The 26,556-nt window shown below is 45.5% G+C and overlaps 1 non-coding gene across 1 annotated transcript; it reads left to right on the forward strand.

The window, feature by feature from the left end:
* Window positions 1-3,650: 3,650 nt before the first annotated feature.
* Window positions 3,651-3,788, forward strand: LOC119924844. Its single transcript, XR_005449529.1, has one exon. It is a non-coding gene; the product is annotated as a small nucleolar RNA SNORA7 (small nucleolar RNA).
* The last annotated feature ends 22,768 nt before the right edge of the window (window positions 3,789-26,556 follow it).

Here is a 26,556-nt window from a genome sequence, read left to right on the forward strand (position 1 = left end):
AGAAGCAATCTAACATTTTTTCGTTGCCAATGCCAGCTAAACATTGCACTCAGTAAGTGCTCCGTAGATATGATTGAATGAATGAATAAATGAATGAACAAATAAATCAATGAATGAATGCCTACTGGGTGTAGTACACTGGTCTGAGCACTTGGGAGAGTCCAATTCAAGTAGCTGGGCAGAGACATATTTCCCCATCCTTCCTATTGGAAGGTAAAATTAATAATTATGGTACTTGTTAAGCACTTACTATGCGCCACACATTGTACTAAGCAGTAGGGTGGATACAGTCTAGATTGGAACATTACTGATTTTGAAGCTATCCACACATACGAGTGCGGCTGAAAATACTTTGTGTGAAGGACATACTGTTTTGATACTGTTTAGTATAAGTTGTCCTTTGCCATTTTGCACATCTTTATTTGTTTCCACATCTGTCTCTTGGCCTTCCCGACTTTCTAAATTCCCTGCTCAATGTCTCTCCTGATTGTGGCACTCCAGACCATTCTGTCTGCTACTATAAGAGCAGACTTGTGGTCTTTAAATCATTCAACCCGCCCTCTCTAAAAGAATGATAATAATCATAATTGGGCTTATTTTGCATCGTGGTCTAGCGGTTAGAGTACGGGCCAGAAGGCCGTCTGCTCTAATCCCAGCTCCGCCATTGGTCTGCTGTGTGACCTTTGGCTAATCACTTCTCTGTGCCTCATTTCCCTCATCTGTAAAATAGGGGTTAAGACTGTGAGCCCCATGAAGGACATGAACCGTGTCCAACCCGATTAGCTTGTATCCACCCCAGTGCTTAGTACAGTCCCTGGCGGATAGTAAGCATTCAATAAGTACCATTAAAAAAATGCTTACTCTGTGCCAAGCACTGGGGTCTAGTGGACAAAGCACGGGATGGTTCTAATCCCACCTCGGCCCCTTGTCTGTTGTGTGACCTTGGACGAGTCACTTCACTTCTCTGGGCCTCAGTTACCTCACCTGTAAAATGGGGATTAAGACTGTGAGCCCCATGTGAGACATGGACTGTGTCCAATCCGGTTAGCTTGTATCTACCCCGGTGCTTAGTACAGTGCCTGACACATAGAGAAGCAGCATGGCTTAATGGAAAGAGCATGGGCTTGAGAGTCAGAGAACGTGGGTTCTAATCCTGGCTCTGCCACTTGTCTGCTGTGTGACCTTGGTAAATCACTTAACTTCTCTGAGCCTCAGTGACCTCCTCTGTAAAATGGGGATTAAGACTGTGAGCCCCCCGTGGGACAACCTGATCACCTTGTAACCTCCCCGGCACTTAGAACAGTGCTTTGCACATAGTAAGCGCTTAATAAATGCCATCATTATTATGAGAAGCAGCGTGGCTCAGTGGAGAGAGCACGGGCTTTGAAGTCAGAGGTCATGGGTTCAAATCCTGGCTCTGCCAATTGTCTGCTGTGTGACTTTGGGCAAGTCACTTAACTTCTCTGTGCCTCAGTTCCCTCATCTGTAAAGTGGGGATTAAGACTGTGAGCCCCACGTGGGACAACCTGATCACCTTCTAGCCCCCAGTGCTTAGAACAGTGCTTTGCACATAGCGTTTAACAAATACCATTATTATTATTATTATTATTATTATTATTAACTTCTGTGTGCCTCAGTTACCTCATCTGTAAAATGGGGATTAAGACCGTGAGCCCCACGTGGGACAACCTGATCACCCTGTATCTACCCCAGCGCTTAGAACAGTGCTTGGCACATAGTAAGTGCTTAACAAATACCATAATTATTACTATTATTACTAATACATAATAAGCCCTTAATGAATGCTGTAAAAAAGTGCCAGGATAGAACAAGATAATCAAGTCAAACACAGTCCCAGTCCCACCTAGGGCTCACAGTCTAAGTAGAAAGGGGAACAGGCATTGAATCCCTATTTTACAGCTGAGGAGACTGAGGCACAGAAAAGTAAAGTGACTTGCCCAAGGTCACAGAGCAGGCAAGTTCACCATACTGCAGATCCTTGGACATACTGCTGCTATCCATTCACCTCATTTATCCCACCCAGCAAAGCTGTGTTGCGGTGGACATTGGCTTAATGTTGGAGATTTGACTTTGTTCCAGTTTCTGGCTGTGCTGATTTTGATGAAGCTCTTCAAGATGTCAAATGTGTCCCCGATTAATTTCTAATCTCCCCTTCACTGCCACTTAAGCACTTAAGGATTTTCAACCTGGCATAGTACTCATATACATAGTTTATGCACTCCACTGCTTACGCACTGACTCATGACCTACCTTCTTTTCTTTCTTACTCTTTTGGTAAATTAGTTTAGCATCTGCTCATTTATTCATTCATTCAATCGTATTTATTGAGTGCTTACTATGTATGGAGCACTGTACTAAGCGCTTGGGAAGTACAAGTTGGCAACAAATAGAGACGGTTCTACCCAACAACGGGCTCACGGCCTAGAAGGGGGAGACAGACAACAGAACAAAACATGTGGTCAGGTGTCATCAGAATAAATAGAGGTAAAGCTAGATGCACATCATTGACAAAATAAATAGAATAGTAAATATGTACAAGTAAAATAGAGTAATCAATCTGTACGAACATATATACAGGTGCTGTGGGGAGGGGAAGGAGGTAGGGCGGGGGGGATGGGGAGGGGGAGAGGAAAAAGCAGGCTCAGTCTGTTGGAAGCACCTTGAGAGCAGGGATTATGGTTACCGAGAAGCAGACTGGCCTAGTGGAAAGAGCCCAGATTTGGGAGTCAGAGGACCAGGCTTTTCATCCTGGCTCCTCCACTCACCTGCTTTGTGTGACCTTGGGCAAGTCACTTAACATCCCTGTGCCTCAGTTATCTCATCCTTAAAATGGGGATTCACCATCTGTTCTCCTTAGACTGTGAACCCCGTGTGGGACAGGGACTATGTCTGACCTGATTATCTTGCTATCTCTAATCTTCACCAGCACTTAGAGCAGTGCTTGACACATAGTGAGTGCTTAATAAATACCCCTATTATTATTATTAATTATATTGTACCTCACCAATCTGCACACAGTAGGCATCACTATTCAATGCTATTCAATCAAGCAGCTGGTGTTGTCAAGCAGCTAGTAATAATAATAATAATAATGGCATTTATTAAGCACTTACTACGTGCAAAGCACTGCTCTAAGCGCTGGGGAGGATACAAGGTGATCAGGTTGTCCACAGGGGGCTCACAGTCTTAATCCTCATTTTACAGATGAGGAAACTGAGGCACAGAGAAGTGAAGTGACTTGCCCAAAGTCACACAGCTGACAATTGGCAGAGCCGGGATTAGAAGCCATGACCTCTGACTCCAAAGCCCGGGCTCTTTCCACTGAGCCAGGCTGCTAGTAGCTCGAGGGAGTATAATGCAATAGGGTAGGAAAGCTTGCTGCGGGCAGGGAATGTGTCTATTTTATCATTATATTGTACTTTCCCAAGTGCTCATTATGGTACTCTACACATGATAAGCACTCAGTTAATATGATTGATTGATTGTTAGGGAGAAACAATCCCAATCCACAAGGAGCTTATGGACAAGAGACAGTGCTCTGCACACAGTAAGCGCTCAATAAATACGATTGATGATGAAGAGAGGAAGACACACATTAAAATGAATTACAGACAACTTTGTACCTAAGTCACCTCTCAGGGTCGCACCTGGAGAGTTCCCAGTACTCTACCAGTCTCAACTATGGAAGGGAGAGTCAAGCAGAGGCATATCCATTCCAATCCTAGCTTGGGCAGTGGCTAGCGAGTGAAAGGCAATCTGCTACAAGTCAAAACTCACCTGTGCTGGGCAGCAGCAGCATGGAAGAGAGTTGAGGGGGGAGACTCACGTTTACTACATGGAAGGAGGCAATGGTAAACCACTTTCGTATTTTTACCAAGAAAACTCTATGGATACACTACCAGAACGATTGTAGATGGAAGTGGGACATTCTGGGAGAGATGTGTCCATGGCATCGCTACGGGCTGGACACGACTCGACGACATAAGACAACAACAACGTGTACCTAAGTGCTCAGGGGTTGCGGGAGGGATGAATATCAGAGTACTTAAGGGGCTCAAACCTAGGTGCATTTGTTGATCCAGATGACATTTATTTATTTTATTATTTATTTTATTTTATTTATTTATTTATTTTACTTGTACATATCTATTCTATTTATTTTATTTTGTTAGTATGTCTGGTTTTGTTCTCTGTCTCCCCCTTTTATCATCATCAATCGTATTTATTGAGCGCTTACTGTGTGCAGAGCACTGTACTACGCGCTTGGGAAGTACAAGTTGGCAACATATAGAGACAGTCCCTACCCACCAGTGGGCTCACAGTCTAAAAGGGGGAAACAGAGAACAAAACCAAACATACTAACAAAATAAAATAAATAGAATAGATATGTACAAGTAAAATAAATAAATAAATAAATAGAGTAATAAATACGTACAAACATATATACATATATACATTTAGACTGTGAGCCCACTGTTGGGTAGGGACTGTCTCTATATGCTGCCAACTTGTACTTCCCAAGCGCTTAGTACAGTGCTCTGCACACAGTAAGTGCTCAATAAATACGATTGATTGATTGATTGATTGACAGGAAGATATCGCCACAGCATTATAGACGGTTGGTTTGGTAAGCAGTCAGATGCCCCAGTGACGCTGCATTCAACCTCTCAGAAAACAAGGTGGCCTTTTAGATTCTGTTTTCTCTTTCCTTGTCTGCCCATGAATAATAATAATGATGATGATGACGATGATAAATCTGACATTCGTTTAAGCACTTACTATGTGTCAAGCACTGTACTAAGCACTGGGGTAGACAGAAGCTAAGCAGTTTGGACACAGTCCCTGCCCCACATGGGGCTCCCAATCTTAATCCCCATTTTGCAGTTGAGGTAACTGGGGCCCAGAGAGGTTGAGTGACTTGCTCAAGGTCACACAGCGGTCAAGTGGCAGAGCGGGATTAGAACCCAGATTCTCCTGTCTCCCGGCCCCACATGTGAGCCCACTTTCTAGACTGGGAGCCCACTGCTGGGTAGGAACCATCTCTATATGTTGCCAACTTGTACTTCCCAAGCGCTTAGTACAGTGCTCTGCACACAGTAAGTGCTCAATAAATACGATTGAATGAATGAATAAATCCTATCCACTAGGAAATACTGATGGAATGTTGGCCAAAATCCCCTTGAGATAAAACTCTCGGTAAAGTGTAAGATCATCATCAATCGTATCTATTGAGCGCTTACTGTGTGCAGAGCACTGTACTAAGTGCTTGGGAAGTACAAGTTGGCAACATATAGAGACAGTCCCTACCCAACAGTGGGCTTACAGTCTAAAAGGGGGAGACAACGCAAGAGAACGCAAGTGTCCTGCCAATGGTAAATTCAGATGTATAGAGGATCAGTCCGGTCCCTCCGAGTAAGACCCAGAACAGATACAACACAACATTTATTTATTTATTTAGACCTGTTGGATGGGCACACCCCAGTAGCCTCTGGGTGTATTTAAAGCATTTAATAAGAAGAGACATTCTACAGTCCCTGCATTAAATCTGAAAGGCTTGGAGTGAATACTAGCTCTGTGAAAGTTAAAAGGCTCTCTGGTTTGTTTCAACTTGAAAGTGATTTAATAGGAGACCCACAGAGAAAATCTGTCTCGGTAATCAAATTATAACAAGTAAGGATTAAAAGTATTAAGAAGTTTAAGCAAACTTTTTAACTGCCCTGATTTCTGGGGGTCAATTGAAGTTGGCCGTGCGAAGGAGTAAAACAGAATTATGAGGAGGAAAGACTAGGGAGAGGCAAAACTGGACAAGTTTTTGGATTCATCAGACGTCTCCGGCAATGGTATTTTTTTCAAACATTTGGGTTTGGCAAGACGGTCCACGTCTTTGGCCAAGCGCAGCTGGGCGCCCCCCTGCCCATCCTCCATCCCCTACCCCACTCCATTTCAAATCAAGGGTGCTCTCAAGGTGACTGCGATTTTCATGGCTCCCTTTATGGCCGGGGAACTCATCAAACCCATCAGAGGACCCTTGCGATCTCGTGAGTAGCCCTTCGGGTGCCTTCCGGCCCTCTCTGAAACAGGAAGCCACTTTGACCGAAAGCAAACAAGCTCAAATCCCGCAGCATTCGATCCTGGGTCTGAAACTGGGAAACCACAGGTTCCAACAGATCAAAAAGGTGCTCCCCCCACCCCCTTCCCGCTTCTTTTCCAGGGGAAAGGAAAGAAGAAACCCCAACCATCAGGTATTTCAGAAATGTATCCATGTGGCTTAGTGGATAAGAGCACAGGCCTGGGAATCGGGAGGACCTGGGTTCTAATCCCAGCTCCGCCACATGTCTGTTGTGCGATCTTGGGAAAGTCACTTTACTTCTCTGGACCTCAGTCACCTCATCTGTAAAAAGGGGATAAAAGCATGAGCCCCACTGTGACAGGGTCTGCATCTGACTTGATTAACTTGTATATACCCCAGTGTTTGAAACAGTGCTTGGCACACAGTAAGCATTTATCAAGTATTCTAATTATTATTATTATTATCCACACTTAGGATTGGAAAGTTCATACTATGGCAAATGATTGATGAATTAAATAATAATAACAATAATGATGATGGCATTTAAGTGCTTACTATGTGCGAAGCACTGTTCTAAGCACTGGGGGGGATACAAGGTGATCAGGTTGTCCCATGTGGGGCTCACAGTCTTAATCCCCATTTTACAGAAGAGGTAACTGAGGCTCAGAGAAGTTAAGTGACTTGTCCAAAGTCACACACCTGACAAGTGGCGGAGCCGGAATTAGAACCCATGACCTCTGACTCCCAAGCCTGTGCTCTTTCCACTGAGCCACGGATTGAATCCCACAATTTCACACTGCCCATGTGTGTCCCAATCAATCAATCAACCATCAATCGTATTGAGTGCTTACTTTTAGAACATATTAAACCAAAGTGGTCTTTGGAAGGCCAAATGACTTGACTCAGATGAGCATATTTTGGAGAGCTAATCAGGAGGACTAATTCTTTGGAGAAGACACTAATGCTAGGAAGAGTCCAGGGAAAACATGGAAGAGGAAGACCAGTGGCTAGACGGATAGAGACCATAACAATGATAATGGAAGAACCATTAGAAAGGTTGCAGATTATAGCAGAGGACAGGACGTTCTGGAGAAAGTATATCCACGGAGTCGCTATGAATTGGAAACGATTTGACAGTACTTAATAATAACTGTGTGCAGAGTAGTACTGTACTAAGCGCTTGAGAGAGTACAATATGATAGAGCCAGTAGACACATTCCCTGTCATGTTCCATGACCGAGGCATCTTGGTGACTTAAAGCACCTTTAAAATGGGGAGGCCGTGTAATGGAGTAGAAAGAGAAGGGGAGATGGAGACCCAGGTTCCCATACCAGATCTGCAACTGACCTTTCGTATAACCTTAAGTAAGCCACTTTATTTCTCTGGGCCTCAGTTTCCTTATGTGTAACATGGGGATAAGCTAGATTGGAAGCCCCATGTGAAACAGGGACTGTGTTTGATCTCATAACAATGTAGAGTAATGTTGTACCCTCCCAAGCATAGAGTAACAACTCAATAAATACCATTAATTGGTTGATTGCCTAGACTGTGAGCCCGTTGTCTGGACTGTGAACCCATTGTCTAGACTGTGCGCCTGTTGTTGTCTCTATATGTTGCCAACTTGTACTTCCCAAGCGCTTAGTACAGTGCTCTGCACACAGAAAGCGCTCAATAAATACGATTGAATGAATAACCTTGATTAGAACCCAGGTCCTTCTGGCTCCCAGACCCTTGCTCTAATAATAATAATAATAATAATAATAATAATGGTATTTGTTAAGCACTTACTATGTGCCAAGCACTGTTCTAAGCACTGGGGTAGATACAATAATAATAATAATAATGGCATTTATTAAGTGCTTACTGTGTGCAAAGCACTGTTCTAAGCACTGGGGAGGTTACAAGGTGATCAGGTTGTCCCACGGTGGGCTCACAGTTTTAATCCCCATTTTACAGATGAGGTAACTGAGGCACAGAGAAGTTAAGAGACTTGCCCAAAGTCACCCAGCTGGCAAGTGGCGGAGCCGGGATTTGAACTCATGACCTCTGACTCCAAAGCCAGTGCTCTTTCCACTGAGCCACGCTGCCTCTCTAATAATGATGGTATTTGTTAAGCACTTAGTATGTGTTCCAAGTGCTGGGGTAGATACAAGGTAATCAGGTTGTCCCACATGGGGCTCACAGTCTTAATCCCCACCTTACGGATGAGGTAACTGAGGCACAGAGAAGTTAAGTGACTTACCCAAAGTTACACAGCTACTAAGTGGTGGATCTGGGATTACAACCCACTTCCTCTGACTCCCAAACCCGTGCTCTTTCCACTGAGCCACATTGCTTAGGCTATAAGTGCAGCAGTGCCCCTTACTCTCCACCCAAACTGCTACCACCTTGGTACAAACTCTGGCTATATCACTGCTAGACTATGGCCAATACATTCCGTTGTATTGTGCCTTGAGTGGAAGGAGAAGTTTCGACTTGGCTAAGTGAAGGCAAATAAGGTTTCCAAAAGCCCTAAGCATTCTTCCTCGATATACATCCAAAAGACACCAGCAGATTCCAAAAGGTTTCAATAGAAACGGAGCTGAGTGGTCCATAATGGGTCCATTATTATGGTCCATTATCATGTCAGGGACAGCCAATGCTCAGTAGTCCACTCTGCCCCAGTCGAATACCAAAGAGAAACAATGTGGCCTAATGGAGAAAGCACAGACCCAAGAGCCAGAAGGACCTGGGTTCAGTGCTTTGCATACAGTAAGCACTTAACAAATGCCATTATTATTATATTCTAATCTCAACTTGATCACTTGCCCGCTGCGGGATCTTGGACAAATCACTTTTCTTCTCTGTGCCTAACTTCCCTTATCTGTAAAATGGGGATGAAGACTGTAAGCCCCTGGGACAGGGACTGTGTCCAATCCAATTTGCTTGTATCCACCATGGCGCTTGGTTCAGTGCTGGCACATAGTAAGGGATTAACGAATACCACAAATATCATTATTATTATTAGAAAAAAACAGAAGGGTCTAGTGACTCCCATGGGCTGAGCCATCAGGGGAAATAGCAGGCCAGCTCCTTAAAAGAGAGAGTGCCCAGTTCAGACAGCGTTGCTGATTTCTGAATCTAAACTGTGAGTGATATTGGGCAGCATTTTAAGCTTCATTCTGTATGTCAAATTTTGCAGCTTAAAGAAAATGTTTGGGTGTTGCACGCCAGATAAACGACTAGGACAACTATCCCCTCAAGTGGAATCTCAATCCTTATTGCAATGGGAAAGGAAGAATCTTGACACGCCATTGTTTTTGTCTCTTAAAAAATCAACACCATTCATGATCTAAATAATCAAAGCGTGTTGGAAATGCTAATACCTTGAACTTGTAGAACACTTTCACTTTTCAAAGCACTTTCTAATCTCTCATCACATTTTATCCAAAATTACATTTCTGTTAGGTAAGGAGTCTTCTCCCCAGAGGAAAAAATTGATGCCCAACTAAATTAAGTGACTTGTCCAAAGTCACACAGCCAGCCAGTGGTAGAGCTGGGTTTGGAACCCAGGTCTCCTGATTCCCATTGCTAAAATCCACCCTTTCCTCTCCATCTAAACCATGTTAATCCAAGCACTGATCCTTATCCCACCTTGTTTTCTACCTTTCAAGACTGTAAACTCCCTGTGGACCGGGAACGGTCTACCAACTCTGTTGTATTATACTCTCCCAGGTTCTGAGTACAATGCTCTACACTTAATAAGTGCTCAATTAGTATGATCGATCGATTGATTCCCAGAGCTGCGTGTGATCTTTTTTTAACCATATCTGTGAAGCACTTACTATGTGTTAAGCACTGTTCTAACCACTGGAGTAGATACAAGTTTATCAGGTTGGACACTGTCCCTGTCCCACAAGGGGGTCACAGTTTAAGTCGGAGGGAGGAGAATTTAATCTCCATTTACTGAGGAGGTAACCAAGACGCGGAGCAGTTAAGTGACTTACCCAAGGTCACACAGCAAGCAGTTGGTAGAGCCGGGACTAGAACCCAGATCCTCTGACTTCCTGGCTGGTGCACTGTCTAATAGGCCTTGCTGACTCAACCCACTAGATTATACGGCCTCCTAATGAAATCATCATATCCCTGCATGGCGAGGAAAACACCGACACACAGACTAGCCTCTGGATATTGTCTGAGGTGTTTCTTCCTGTGAGCAAGACTTTTCTTCTTCGAACACGTTGACCCGATCCCTTTATTTACAACGCACAAAAACAGCGCTGTTTATGACGCGTGACGCTGGTCTTTTTTCCTTGTGTCTATTTTTAGCCCTTGTGATGTGTGTGCCCAGATGTGGGAATGCGTCTCACTGGACACCGCTGCTCCTGGGAGAATAAACACCCCCATGGAGTCCAGATGTGAAAGATGAACCGCCTCTTCTCCCCTCAGCCCCAGCAAGGAGCAGGGCGGCCCTCTGGTGATACCTGAGGGACAGCTTAGCCGCAATTTCTAGACTGTGAGCCCACTGTTGGGTAGGGACCGTCTCTATATATTGCCAACTTGTACTTCCCAAGCGCTTAGTACAGTGCTCTGCACACAGTAAGTGCTCAATAAATACGACTGAAAGAATTTCAGCTCAGCTATTTGTCAATCAAATGTATTTTTTGAGTGCTTCCCATGTGCTAAGCGCTTAGGAGAGTCCGATATTACAGAGTTAGTGGACAGGTTCCCTGCACACAATGAAGCAACGTGGCCTAGTGAATAGAGCAGGGGCCTGGGAATCTGAAGGATCTGAGTTCTAATCCCGGCTCCATCACTTGTCTCCTGCGTTACCTTGGGCAAGTCACTTCACATCTCTGGGCCTCGGTTACCTCATCTGTAAAATGGGGATTAAGACTGTGAGCCCTATATGGGACAGGAACTGCTTCCAACCTGATTAGCTTGTATCTACCCCGGTGCTTAAAGCAGTGTTTGACAGATAGTAAGCACTTAACAAATACCATCATCATCATACTAATAATAACGGCATTTATTAAGCACTTACAATGTGCAAAGCACTGTTCTAAGCGCTGGGGAGGTTACAAGGCGATGAGGTTGTCCCATGGGGGGGCTCATAGTCTTAATCACCCACTGTTGGGTAGGGACTGTCTCTATATGTTGCCAACTTGTACTTCCCAAGCGCTTATTAATCCCCATTTTACAGATGAAGTAACTGAGGCACAGAGAAGTTAAGTTACTTGTCCAAGTCACACAGCTGACAATTGGTGGAGCTGGGATTTGAACCCATGACCTCTGACTCCAAAGCCCGTGCCCATTCCACTGACTCACGCTGCTTCTCATCATCATCATCATCATCATGAGTACTGTAATAAGCTCATGGGAGAGTATAATATAGCAATGTAACAGACACATTCCCCACCCACAGTGAGCTTGTTCTAGAGGTATTTCAAGGGAATTTCACCTGGGTCCCTAGCTACCCCAAGGGTGGCTGTATTCTACAATAACATCTTCGTTTCAGCAGACCACCTCTCTCCCTTTCTTCAAAGCCCTAATAGAATCACATCTCCCTCCTTTCCTCTTCTTCCTCTCTCTTCTGCATCACCCAGACTTGCTCCCTTTATTCATCCCCCTCCCAGCCCCACAGCATCCATTCAATCGGGTTTTTTTGAGCGCTTACTTTGTGCAGAGCACAGCACAGATCTGTAACTTTATTTATTTATATTAATGTCTGTCTCCCCCTCTAGACTGTAAGCTCATGGATGATGATGACGATGATGTTTGTTTAGTGCTTACTCTGTGTCAAGCAGTGTTTTCAGTGCTGGGGTGGATACAAGCTAATCAGGTTGGACACAGTCCCTGTCTCACGTGGGGCTCACGGTCTTAATTCCCTTTTACGGATGAGGGAAACCGAGGCACAGAGAAGCAAAGTGACTTGCCCAAGGTCACACAGCAGAAAAGAGGTGGAGTCAGTATTAGAACCCAGGCCCATGCTCTATCCACTAGACCAATGTTGTTATATTGTACTCTCCCAAGCACTTAGTACAGTGCTCTGCACACAGTAAGCAGTCAATAAATATCACTGACTGACTAACATCTCCCCCTTCTAGACTGTTAGCCCACTGTTGGGTAGGGACTGTCTCTATATGTTGCCAATTTGTACTTCCCAAGCTCTTAGTACAGTGCTCTGCACACAGTAAGCTCTCAATAAATACAATTGATGATGATGATCTCCTCAAGGAAACTTCCCTCACTAATCTCTCATCTCCCCACCTTCTAACCCCAACTACCTAGGAACCTAGGCACTTGAGCCCATGGGACCCTCTAGTAATTAGGTTCTCATTTTCTCCCTCCTCCCACTGCACTGACGTTCAGGTCGATCAATCAATCAATCAATCATATTTATTGAGCACTGACTGTGTGCAGAGTACTGTATTAAGTGCTTGGGAGAGTACAATGTAATAAAGTTGGTAGACACATTCTCTGCCCCCAGTGAGTTTACAATCTAGAGGGAGAGCTTGATATCTTTAAACTCAGTTGCTTCCCTGGCCCATAATTTATTGTAGCGTCTGCATTCCAAGCGAAATTATAAGCTCCTCCATTCATTCATTCATTCAATCACATTTATTGGGCGCTTACTGTGTGCAAAGCACTGTAGTAAGCACTTGGGAAGTACAAGTTGGCAACATATAGAGATGGTCCCTACCCAACAGTGGGCTCACAGTCTAGAAGGGGGAGCTCACAGTCTTGAAAGCAGGAATTTTGTCTGCTTAGTACAGTGCTCCGTACATAGTAAGCGCTCGATAAATATCACTGATGGATTGACTGACTGATAATTGAGTCAATCTTCTTTCACAAGAGCAGATTCTGTGGGGTTTTCTGCTGAAGGAATTGGAATTACGGTGCACAGATGAAGACAGTGGGGCTTAAGTTCCTCTACAGATGGTAAGCTCCTTGTGGGCAGGGAGCACGTCTTCCAACTCTTGTTTCGTACTTTTCCAAGTGCTTAGTTCAACAGTCTGCACACAGTAAGCGCTCAATAAATACCATTGATTGACTGATGGATGAAACTAGATAAAGGGCTGGGGCCGGAGAGGAGGACAAGAACTATTGGGTCCAAAGCAGGCAGGCTCCGAAGTGGAGTCACAAAGACTTCACGGAGTACATCAAGTGACTTCACGGGTTTGGGTCATCATCATCATCATCATCAATCGTATTTAGTATTTTGGGTCAGCAGGGGAGGAGGGGTGGAGCGAGCTATCAGTGACCAATAGCTACTTCCCATCAGGCGATCAGATTATTTTGAAATCCATAACTTTCCATTCCGTGCAAGTGCCGCCACGTTGATTCCCCTTTCTGTTTATACCAACCAACCCCCACATTTCCACAGGGCCCCGAGCCGCACGAACCTGTATGGAAGTTTCACCTTTACAAACTCTTTCCGGGCCTATTTCTATGTGCATCTTGATTCCTCGCAGTTGGCCCAGAGCTTCTAGAAGGTCGGCGTGGTAAACGCTAGGCCCAGGAGGGCTCGTAGTTCAACAGGCTGGAATAAAACGAGATCAGGACAAAGTTCGAACGCATGATTGATATAGAATTAAACGTTAGGGGGCTGAAAAAACGCACTTTTGCCAAGTCAGAGGTCACCACGGCAACCTTCCTACAACTCTCTCTCCTTTTTTTTTTCTTTCTTGGAAACATTGGGTAAACACTTTATTAAGGCCGGTCTCGGTTACACGGTAAATATATGAATTTATTGCCTTCTGCAGACAGAACTGGGTGAAGAAATCCAGGAGACACTCTAATTTCAGAATTTGTTTTTCTGCTCAGACCGAGGTTACAATGTTACAAAGTCACTCAACCAACCGGGGAGTCGGAGAGATGTGTTTATTGTCTGATTTGGCCTGGCTGCCGAGGTTGTGGCCCTGGCCTTCAGTGCAGTTGGTAGGGGACCAACTACAACACAGTCAGATTCAAAAAACACGCGCTGGGCTGATGGGATCCAGCAGATTGTTTTGTGGAGCAAGGCTAGGCCAGTGGTGAGGGAAACTTCATTTGGAGAATACCTCGATAGAAAACCTAACTTTCTTCCTATTTTTCACAGGCCGCTAGGACCGCGCCAGGCTGTTCGGTGGCTGTAATTCTGCGTGTGAGGATCGAGCCTTTTGGCAAACAGAGGACGGAGAAAGGAAAACGGTCATGTCGGCAAACCCGGTGACGGCATGACCGATCAGGAAATCCTTCCTAATGAGACCGGATCCAGGTGGAGTGAAAAGAGTTTACTAATCCGAGAAGCAGCGTGGCCTAGTGGCTAGAGCATGGGCACGGGAGTTAAAAGGATCTGAGTTCCAATCCCAGCACCGCCACCGGTCTGCTGTGTGACCTTCCCTTCGCTTCTCTGGGCCTCAGTGACCTCATCTATAAAATGGGGATTCCGACAATGAGCCTCATGTGGGACAGGGACTGTGTTCAACCTGATTAACCAATACCATAAAAAAAAATCCGAGAACCAGAATCTCCGGCCTAAGCAGCACATATCAAGCTAACGGCCACCTGATAGAAAGCCCCTCACACATCATCAATCGTATTTATTGAGCACTTACTATGTGCAGAGCACTGTACTAAGCACTTGCCACTGTATACTGCCACACAGCCACTGTAACCTACTAAGACCTTGATATGGAACACTTTGTTCTTGGAGTATCTGTCGGATCTCTTGGGAGAAGCTAGTGAGTAGAGCACTGGCCTGGGAGCCGGAAGGACCTGAGTTCTAATTCCAGCTTCACCACTTGTCTGCTGTGTGACCTTGGACGAGTCACTGCACTTCTCTGGGCCTCAGTTACCTCATCTGTAAAATGGGGATTAAGACTGTGAGCCCCATGTGAGACAGGGACTATGTCCAACTGATTAGCTTGCGTCTACTCCAGCACGCAGAACTGCGCATGACACATGGTAAGCGATTAACAAATACAATTATTATTATTGTCATTATTATTATTATTAGGAATCCATCTACTGCATCCATTCTGTCTGGGGTTCTTCGGGAGGGTGGGATGGTACGGGAAATATAGGCCACAAGCCCACATCCAACAGAGAGCCAGAGGCCAGGCCTCTTCTGACACTCCCTTCCCCCAGCTCTACTACCTTTGTTATTACAGCCTAGCCCCCCCCCCCACCCTTAATAATAACGATAATAATAATAATAATAATAATAATAATAATAATAACTGTGGTATTTGTTAAGTGCTTATTATTTGCCAAGCACCAAACTAAGCATTGGGGTGGTTACAACAAATCGGGTCAGACATGGTCCCTGTCCCACTTGGAGGTCACAGTCTTAATCTCCAGTTTACAGGTGAGGGAACTGAGGCACATAGAAGTAAAATGACTTGCCCACTTCCCATCCCTTCCACAGAAGGATACTTTCTGTGTGGCATGGAAGCTGGAGAGTCAGAGGTGGGGAGGAAGAAAGAAGTATCTATTTTCCTGGGCACTGTGGCCCCTGCAGGAAATTGGAAAGGGCCATTTCCCTTTCCAGTAACAAGGAATATGGCCAATCTGAAATGAGGGCCTCTCCTTTCTCCCCAGCCTCTAGACCCTCCTCCCTCCTCAGCCTACAGACTAAGCTTGTCCTCGAGACTTTAAGCGCATTGTGGGCAGGGAGTGTATCTATCAACTCTGTTCTGTTGGACTCTCCCAAGGACAGCGCTCTGAGCACTGTTAAGCACTCAGTCAATATGATGTATTGATTGATTGGTAGGGACCCCCAGAAGCTCTCTGTGAGGCTATCATAAATGAAATCAGCCCTCCGGCCTTGGCCGTTGAAATCCAACTGATTCCCTTCAGAAAATACAGCTCGTTGTGGGCAAGGAAAGTGTCTACCAACTCTGTTGTGTTCTACTCTCCCAAATAATAATAATAATAATAATAATGTTGGTATCTGTTAAGCGCTTACTATGTGCAAAGCACTGTTCTAAGCTTCATATGCTTCTAAATGCTTCTAAATGCTTCATACAGTGCTCTGCACCCAATACGCATTCAATAAATACCACTGATGAGCCGACGAATCAGCGAGGCATGCACAGTGTCAACAGTGGGTAATAACAATAATAGTAATAATGATTGTGGTATTTGTTAAGCGCTTACTACGTGCCAGGCACTCTATTAAGCACTGGGGTGGATACAAGCAAATGGGTATTGGCTAAGCATCCATCAGTCATCAACAGAATGTATTCAGCAGTATTTGGGAAACACTAAATAGGCCTCATTTCTAATGGGGAGGAGCCATATCAGGACATGAAAGTTAAAGGCAGCCGTCTTGGTCTCAGCCCACTGTCCCCAGCTAAGGAGACCAACAAGAAGCCAATGACTTCCAGCTGGGATAGAACATCACCACCACCCCCCCAACGCCCCGTCGTCCACCTGGTCATCGTCATTGACTCTCCGTGACACGCTGCAAAACGAAGGGATGACTTTCGGAGCCTGAGAGATTCCAGAGTCAAGAATCTATCACCTGGACAGAGGATCCCAGGGCCGAATGAGTCTTTAAGAAGGGTCACATCTGGTCCTCATCTGAGCCAGCCAAAGAGTCGTCAACCTTACAACAAAAACTTCCAGGGGAGAGGAGTGCTTGTGTGTCAGGGGCGTTCTACAGACTCCCGCCCCTTGTATCAGTCGGTCATATTTTGGGGGCACTTACTGTGTGCAGAACACTTGGGAGAGTACAATATAACAGATTTCCTGCCCACAGTGAGCTTACAGTCTAGATGGGGAGAGAGACATTAATATAGATAAATACATTACAGAAGTGTACATAATCAATCAATCGTATTTATTGAGCGCCTACTGTGTGCAGAGCACTGTACTAAGCGCTTGGGAAGTGCAAGTTGTACTTGTACAACTTATGTGCAAGTACATAAGTGCTGCGGGCTGGAAGTGGGGATGAATAAAGGGAGCAAGTCAGAGTGACACAGAAGGGAGTGGGAGAAGAGGAAAAGAGGGCTTCGATCAATCAATAAGTGGTACATATTGAGCGTTTACTCTGTGCATTCATTCATTCTTTCAATCCTATTTGTGGAGTGCTTACTGTATGCAAACACTGTACTATGTGCTTGGGAGAGTACAGTACAACAGAGTTAGCTGACAGATTCCTTGTTCATAATGAGCTCGCTTCAACTTCGATCAATAAGTAGAGGTAGATGAGCACCTAAGCCCACTAAGCCCAGAGCCAAGTGGACACATTTTAGGAAGGGGAAGATTTTGCCATCGCCGTGTTTCTCTTGGCTTCTTTCTCCCCACATTCCCCCATCCTCTGGCTCCCACCTTCTCTTGCCCTTCCAGCCCTCCTCCAGCCTGGTGAGGACTGCCAAGACCACATCCAGGGCAACTCTGGCACCACCCAGACTCAGTCCTGCAGAATAATAATAATAATAATAATAATAATATTTGTTAAGCACTTACTGTGTCAAGCACTGTTCCAAATGCTGGGGTAGATTCCAGCTAATCAGGTTGGATGCGGTGCCTGTACCACATGGGGCTCAAACTTAATCCTCATTTTTCAGATGAGATAACTGAGTCATAGAGAACAGGCAGAAACTCCTCTCCCTGGGCTTCAAGGCTGTCCATCACCTCGCCCCCTCCTACCTCACCTCCCTTCTCTCCTTCTACTGCCCAGCCCGCAACCTCCGCTCCTCCACCGCTAATCTCCTCACTGTACCTTGTTCTCGCCTGTCCTGCCGTCGACCCCCGGCCCACGTCATCCCCCGGGCCTGGAATGCCCTTCCTCTGCCCCTCCGCCAAGCTAGCTCTCTTCCTCCCTTCAAGGCCCTGCTGAGAGCTCACCTCCTCCAGGAGGCCTTCCCAGACTGAGCCCCTTCCTTCCTCTCCCCCTCGTCCCCCTATCTTACCTCCTTCCCTTCCCCACAGCACCTGTATATATGTATATATGGTTGTACATATTTATTACTCTATTTATTTATTCATTTATTTATTTTACTTGTACATTTCTATCCTATTTATTTTATTTTGTTGGTATGTTTGGTTCTGTTCTCTGTCTCCCCCTTTTAGACTGTGAGCCCACTGTTGGGTAGGGACTGTCTCTATGTGTTGCCAATTTGTACTTCCCAAGCGCTTAGTACAGTGTTCTGCACATAGTAAGCGCTCAATAAATACGATTGATTGATTGATTGATAGAGAAGTGAAGTGATTTGTCCAAGGTCACCCAGCAGACAATAAGCAGTGGCCCATGCTCTATCCACTAGGCCATGCTGCAGATCTCCCAGGTTGCCATGATCTGTGGTGCCAATTGAGAGCACCAAACCCTTACCAGGCTTTCCTCTTCCCTCTCCTCCTCCCAGGTCAAAAATTGGCAAATTCAGAAATCCGTCACTGCAACTACTGACATTCACTCATTCATTCATTCATTCAATCGTATTTATTAAGCACTTACTGCTTGCAGAGCACTGTACTAAGCACTAAGGGAAGTACAAGTCGGCAACATATAGAGACAGTCCCTACCCAATAACGGGCTCACAGTCTAGAAGGGGAGACAGACAACAAAACATGTAGACAGACAAATTCACAAGGGAACTGTGGATCCACTGCCTTGAGGCAGGCAGCCCAAAGCAAGCCCCTTTTCAGGGAACTTCAGAGGCAAGAGCAGGTGGGCCCCACACCTACTCTGCATTTTAAAATGCTCTTCCGTCTGACCATGGGATTGGCAACGGACGTTGACTTTCCCTGGTATAAAAATTTCTCCCGGAAAATTCATCTGGGAACAATATCACTTCCTGGCTTGGATCCAATAATATGGAAGACTTTCTTGATTGCAAGCTCTTGTTTATGTGAGGAGCCATTATTACTCCCAACGTTTCAGCAGATATTTCCATTTTGATCATGATTCTCTACGTGACAGACCAGGGCTTTAAGAGAGATCTCATTCATGGTGTGAGATAGCTATTCCGGAGACCCCCCTCCAAGGAAGCCCTCAAAATTTTGCTTTCAGCACATTGTCCTGATGGACACACAGCATTCGGCAATTTTCCAGCCTCCCAGGCTTACCCCCATCATATCCCAGGGACTGTGTCTAACAATTTCCTCGTATCCACCCCAGCACTTAGTACAGTGCCTGGCACATACTAAGCACTTAACAAATACCTTCCAGGCTTACCCCCATCATATCCCAGGGACTGTGTCCAACTTAATTTCTTTGTATCCACCCCAGCACTTAGTACAGTGCCTGGCACATAGTAAGCACTTATATATCATTATTATCATTATTACTATTATATCCCTTCTGTCTCAGGTAAACTGAAGTCCCTACAGATGCAGAGCACTCTACTGGATGCCGCTTTGGGCAGAGAACTGTACTGGGAGCCTACTTTGTGAAGAGCACTCTACCAAGTATGTATAGTGAACAGAGCACTGCACTGGATGCCTACCTTAAGCAGTGCACTGTACTACGTGCCTACAGTGTGCAGAAGCAGCGTGGCTCAGCAGAAAGAGCACAGGCTTTGGAGTCAGAGGTCATGGGTTCAAATCCCAGCTCTTCCAGTAGTCAGCTATGTGACTTCAGGCAAGTCACTGAACTTCTCAGTGCCTCAGTTCTCTCATCTGTAAAATGGAGATTAAGACTGTGAGCTCCCCGTGGGACAACCTGATCACTTTGTAACATCCTCAGCACTTAGAACAGTGCTTTGCACATAGTAAGCGCTTATAAATGCCATCATAATCATCATCAGAATGATGTCCTGGCTGCTCACGAACATTCAACAGACTATTCAGTGGAATAAAATGTCCTCCAGAAGTTTCCCACCATATACTAGGAATCGGGAGGCTGAACCTTGTCATTATGATTATTATTATTTTTAAACTATGGTCATTATGGGTTACATCAGATCGTGGTTCATTAAAGGATTCTGGATTCTATAGAGGTGGGAGCAGATGTTTGGAGGAAGCGTGGGACGGTTATCATACTAGTCATCCATCATTCTGGAGGAACCCCACCTCTTCCTCCAGGAAATGCCACTTGACTTTAACTGGCAATTTTGTCCTGCACAACTGAAGTCATTTTGAGTGATCCCCTGATGGTTTTGTTGTCCATCATCTTGATTACTGCATCGGCCTCCCTGCCTCCTGTCTGTCCCCTCTCCAGTCCATATTTCACTCTGATCATTTTTCTGATAAGCCATTCGCTGCTAATCTGCCCTCTCCAATCCATATTTCACTCTGATCATTTTTCTGATAAGCAGTTCTGTGCTAATCTCCCCACTTTTCAAAAACCTCCAATTGTTGCCCATCCATCACCACCTCATACAGAAACTCCTTGCTATCAGCTTTAAGACGCTCGATCACAAAATCCCCTTCCTTCCTAATGTCGCTGATCTCCTACCACAACCCAATCTGTGAAACTCCATTCCTCCAGCTCCAACCTACTCTCTGAACCTCAATCTCATCTATCCCGCCGCTGACCACTTGCCCACGTCCTTCCTCGGGCCTGAAACTCCCTCCTGTGTCATATGATAATAATAATAATAATAATAATAATGGCATTTATTCATTTATTCATTCAATCATATTTATTGAGCACTTACTGTGTGCAGAGCACTGTACTAAGCACTTGGGAAGCACAAGTTGGCAACATATAGAGACGGTCCCTACCCAACAGTGGGCTCACAGTCTAGAAGGGGGAGACAGAGAACAAAACAAAACATATTAACAAAATAAAATAAATAGAATAAATATGTACAAATAAAATAGAGTAATAAATATGTACAAACATATATACATATATACAGGTGCTGTGGGGAGGGGAAGGAGGTAAGGTGGGGGGGATGGAGAGGTGGAGGAGGGGGAGAGGAAGGAGGGGGCTCAGTCTGGGAAGGCCTCCTGGAGGAGGTGAGCTCTCAGTAGGGCCTTGAAGGGAGGAAGAGAGCTAGCTTGGTGCATGTGCAGGAGGGAGGGCATTCCAGGCCCGGGGGATGACGAGGGCCGGGGGTCGATGGCGGGACAGGTGAGAATGAGGCACGGTGAGGAGATTAGCAGCAGAGGAGTGGAGGGTGAGGGCTGGGCTGGAGAAGGAGAGAAGGGAGGTGAGGTAGGAGGGGGCGAGGTGATGAACAGCCTTGAAGCCAAGGGTGAGGGTTTTCTGCCTGATGCATAGGTTGATTGGTAGCCCCTGGAGATTTTTGAGGAAGGGAGTAACATGCCCAGAGCATTTCTGGACAATCCAGGCAGCGGCGTGAAGTATGGATTGAAGTGGGGAGAGACAGGAGGATGGGAGATCGGAGAGGAGGCTGATACAGTAATCCAGACAGGATAGGATGAGAGCTTGAATGAGCAGGGTAGCGGTTTGGAGCTCTCTTCCTCCCTTCAAGGCCCTGCTGAGAGCTCACCTCCTCCAGGAGGCCTTCCCAGACTGAGCCCCTTCTTTCCTCTCCCCCTCGTCCCCCTCTCCATCCCCCCGTCTTACCTCCTTCCCTTCCCCACAGCACCTGTATATATGTATATATGGTTGTACATATTTATTACTCTATTTATTTATTTATTTATTTATTTTACTTGTACAATTCTATCCTACTTATTTTATTTTGCTGGTATGTTTGGTTCTGTTCTCTGTCTCCCCCTTTTAGACTGTGAGCCCACTGTTGGGTAGGGACTGTCTCTATGTGATGCCAATTTGTACTTCCCAAGCACTTAGTACAGTGCTCTGCACATAGTAAGCGCTCAATAAATACGATTGATTGATTGATTGATTTGGATGGAGAGAAAAGGGCAGATCTTGGCAATGTTGCGGAGCTGAGACTGGCAGGTTTTGGTGATGGCTTGGATGTGAGGGGTGAATGAGAGTGCGGAGTTGAGGATGACACCAAGGTTGCGGGCTTGTGAGACGGGAAGGATGGTAATGCCATCAACAGTGATGGGAAAGTCAGGGAGAGGGCAGGGTTTGGGAGGGAAGACAAGGAGTTCAGTCTTGGACATGTTGAGCTTTAGGTGGCGGGCAGACATCCAGATGGAGATGTCCTGAAGGCAGGAGGAGATGTGAGCCTGGAGGGAGGGGGAGAGAGCAGGGGCAGAGATGTAGATTTGGGTGTCATCAGTGTAGAGATGGTAGTTGAAGCTGTGGGAGTGAATGAGGTCACCAAGGGAATGAGTGTAGATCGAGAATAGAAGGGGATCAAGCACTGAACCTTGAGGAACCCCTACAGTAAGGGGATGGGAGGGGGAGGAGGAGCCTGCAAAAGAGACTGAGAATGAACAACCAGAGAGATAAGAGGAGAAACAGGAGAGGATGGAGTCTGTGAAGCCAAGGTTGGATAGCGTGTTGAGGAGAAGGGGGTGCTCCACAGTGTCAAAGGCAGCTGAAAGGTCGAGGAGGATTAGGATAGAGTATGAGCTGTTGGATTTGGCAAGCAGGAGGTCATTGGTGACCTTTGAGAGGACAGTTTCCATGGAATGTAGGGGATGGAAGCCAGATTGGAGGGGGTCGAGGAGACAGTTGGCGTTTATTAAGCCCTTACTATGTGCAAAGCACTGTTCTAAGCACTGGGGAGGTTACAAGTGATCAGGTTGTCCCACAGGAGGCTCACAGTCTTAATCCCCATTTTATAGATGAGGTAACTGAGGCACAGAGAAGTTAAGTGACTTGCCCAAGTCACACAGCTGACGATTGGCAGATCCGGGATTTGAACCCATGACCTCCAACTCCAAAGCCCATGCTCTTTCTACTGAGCCACGCTGACAGTCCACCACTCTCCCCACCTTCAAAACTCATAAATCCTTGCCTCCTCCAAGAGGCCTTCCCAGACTAAGCCCTCATTTCCTCTATCCTCCCTCCCTTCTGAATTAACTATACTTAGGGCCGAGTGTCCCTTAAGCACAGCGTGGCTCAGGGGAAAGAGCAAGAGTTTTGGAGTCAGTGGTCATGGGTTCAAATCCCAGCTCTGCCAATTGTCAGCTGTGTGACTTTGGGCAAGTCACTTAACTTCTCTATGCCTCAGTTACCTCATCTGTAAAATGGGGATTGACTGTTAACCCCCTGTGGGACAACCTGATCACCTTGAAGCCTCCCCAGCACTTAGAACACTGCTTTGCACATAGTAAACGCTTAATAAATGCCATCATTATTATGATTCTTATAGTCCCCCCCAGCCCCACAGCTAGCATTTCCTTATCCCTATACTATTTCCCAGATCCGTAATTTATTTTAATGTCTGTCTCCCCCAGTAGCCTCATGGCCCTTGTGGGCAGTGATCATGATTATGATGATGATTATGGTGGTATCTGTTAAGCATTTACTATGTGCCAAGCACTGCTCTAAGCACTGAGGTAGATACAAGATAAACAGTTGTCCCACATGGAGCTCACAGTCTTAATCCCCATTTTGCAGATGAGGTAACTGAGGCACAGAGAAGTTATGTGACTTTCCAAAGTCATATAGCTGATAAGTGGCAGAGCCGGAATTAGAACCCATGACCTCTGATTCCCTCTACATTCGCAAGTGCTTAGTACAATGCTCTGCACACGGTAAGTGCTCAGTAAATACCACTGATTGATAGATTGATGAGTGAATCAGGAATGTAATTATATGAGGAGATGAGTACTTGGACATGTGATAGTGAATTTATCTTAATGTTATCTCAAAGAAATGGGTGACAAAGGGAAGAAATTTACCACGCTTTTATTGCATTTTCCAAATAGACGCTTCTTTTCTCAAGCAGCATTGACATAATCCAACTCAGGCCTGATTGATTTCCTAGCTCGGAGAATGAGAGTGTGTGTTTTCTTTACCAAAGGTAAATATAATTGGACATGTCTGGCCAGCAGCGATTAAGTCTGAAAAGCTGTAACATTTCAGCCAAAATTCAACGGATGAAATGTAATAGCACATTTACATCATTAAATGTTACATACACTGTAAAAAGCCACAAAAGAAACATTCCCGGGGAAAAAAAAAAAAGATTATTGGTTGTGTTAGGTAGAATCTGTTTCCTAGGAAAACTGAAAGTGATACAATCCTCATCGTTTAACTGCTGATCTCTTGGTTCTCATATTTTCCAGAACTATGATTTGGCCTGCTGAGATTTGGCAGGCGGTATGTTGGTATCAAGCAAATTTACTTCCAGAAGAGTGTTGGATCACCACACCGTAACTCTGCAGTTGTGCTGAAATCCAAATGTGAATTTCTTGGAACCCAAAAGGGGACATACAGTCAACAGATTTCTGAAATTGCATACCAGGGCTTTGCCTCGCCTTTCCCAGCCCTCTCCTATCTTGGAATCACAGCTATTAAAAATCTTCCCCAAAGGGAATCGGAGACAGAAGTGCCACACCTAAAATAATGGCCCCGGCACTGCCATCCCCCTGACCTCTGGGTCTGCCAGGGTGAGCAAGGAGCATGCATAGGTCTCTCCTACCCATGGAAGGGCTAAAATTGAAGTCCTTCAGAGGTGAAGGAGGGCAGAGGAAAGAGAGTGGTTCTCTCGACACTGTGAGCTCGTTGTGTATCTTTCTGTTGTTATATTGTACTCTCCCAAGCACTTAGTAATAATAATGATAATGATGATGGTATTTCTTAAGCACTTACTATGTGCACAGCACTGTTTCAAGCGCTGGGGAGGTTACGAGGTGATCAGGTTGTCCCACGGGGGGCTCACAGTCTTTAATCCCCATTTTACAAGTGAGGTAACTGAGGCACAGAGAAGTTAAGTGACTTGCCCAAAGTCACAATCAATCAATCAATCAATCGTATTTATTGAGCCCTTACTGTGTGCAGAGCACTGTACTAAGGGCTGACACAGCTGACAATTGGCAGAGCTGGGATTTGAACCCATGACCTCTGACTCCAAAGCCTGGGCTCTTTCCACTGAGCCATGCTGCTTCTCTGTACAGTGCTCTGCAAACAGTCAGTGCTCGATAAATATGATTGAATGAAGAAAGGGGTGTAGCAGTTCTTCCAAACCTCCTGTAATAATAATGATGGTATTTTTTTAAGTGCTTACTATATGCTAGGCACTGTTCTAAGCCCTGGGGTAGATACAAGGCAATCAGGTTGTCCCGTGTGGGGCTCACAATCTTAGTCCCCGTTTTACAGTTGAGATAACTGGGGCCCAGAGAAGTGAAGTGACTTGACTAAAGTCACACAGCTGACAAGTGGTGGAGCCGGGAATTAGAACCCACGACCTCAGACTCCCAAGCCTGTGCTCTTTCCACTAGGCCACGCTGCTTCTCTCATGTGTAATGTGATGCCAGCCTCAGGGAGGTTTATCGATTGGTGTTATTTAGGGAGGGCTTACTGTGGGCAGACCCCTGGTCTAAGCACTTAAGAGAGTACAATTAACAGTCAGTAGACATGTTTCCTGCCCACAGTGAGCTTACGGCTCAGAGGGGAGCACAGACATTAATATCAAAAAAGAATTTGTGATATATAATTAAGGACTCAGGGCAGTGCTCTGCACACCATAGGTGCTCAGTAACCATCACTGATTGATTAATCGATAGGGAGCTAGACCAGGGGACTGCCCAAAAGGGGAAGCCCTGTTTTTCCAAGTGCTCTTTAGCTGCAAATTCCCTCTCCACAGATAAGTTTCCCACTTTGTTTCATATCTCACACTGCTCCTACTGACATTTTCAGTTCCCATTCAGAGACAAGGACACAATCCTGGGTTTACCATAATTTTTTCAATATCTGCCTCCTTGTATAGGCTATGCACTGCTTGTGGGTAGGGATCGCATCTACAAACTCTCTTGCATTGTAATGATAATAATGTTATAATTTTGGTATTTGTTAAATACTTAATATGTGCCAAGCACTGTTCTAAGAGCTGGGGTAGATACAAGGTAATCAGGCTGTCCCACAGAGGGCTCATAGTCTTCATCCCCATTTTACAGATGCGGTAATTGAGGCACAGAGAAGTTAAGTGACTTGCCCAAGGTCACACAGCTGACAATAATAATAATGATGGCATTTGTTAAGCGCTTACTGTGTGCAAAGAACTGTTCTAAGCGCTGGCGAGTTTACAAGGTGATCAGTTTGTCCCACGTGGGGCTCACAGTCTTAATCCCCATTTGACAGATGAGGTAACTGAGGCCCAGAGAAGTGAAGTGACTTGCCCAAAGTCACACAGCGGACAAGCGGCGGAGCTGGGATTAGAACCCATGACCTTTGACTCCCAAGCCCATGCTCTTTCCACTAAGTCATGCTGCTTCCCAGGAAAGAGAGAGAGAATGACACAAACCCCCTACCTCTCCACAGGAACAGAGGATGGGAGTCCTGCTCAGCTTGACTTTCGTAGTCTTCAAACTGAAATAATAATGACGGCATTTGTTAAGCACTTACTCTGTGCCAAGCACTGTTCTAAGCGCTGGGGTAGATACAAGGTAATCGGGTTGTCCCACTTGAGGCTCACAGTCTTAATCCCCATTTTACAGATGAGGGAACTGAGGCACAGAGAAGTGAAGTGACTTGCCTAAAGTCACACAGCTGACAAGTG

This window comes from Tachyglossus aculeatus, chromosome 2, assembly GCF_015852505.1.
Source record: "Tachyglossus aculeatus isolate mTacAcu1 chromosome 2, mTacAcu1.pri, whole genome shotgun sequence".
In the NCBI taxonomy this organism is placed as follows: Eukaryota; Metazoa; Chordata; class Mammalia; order Monotremata; family Tachyglossidae; genus Tachyglossus; species Tachyglossus aculeatus.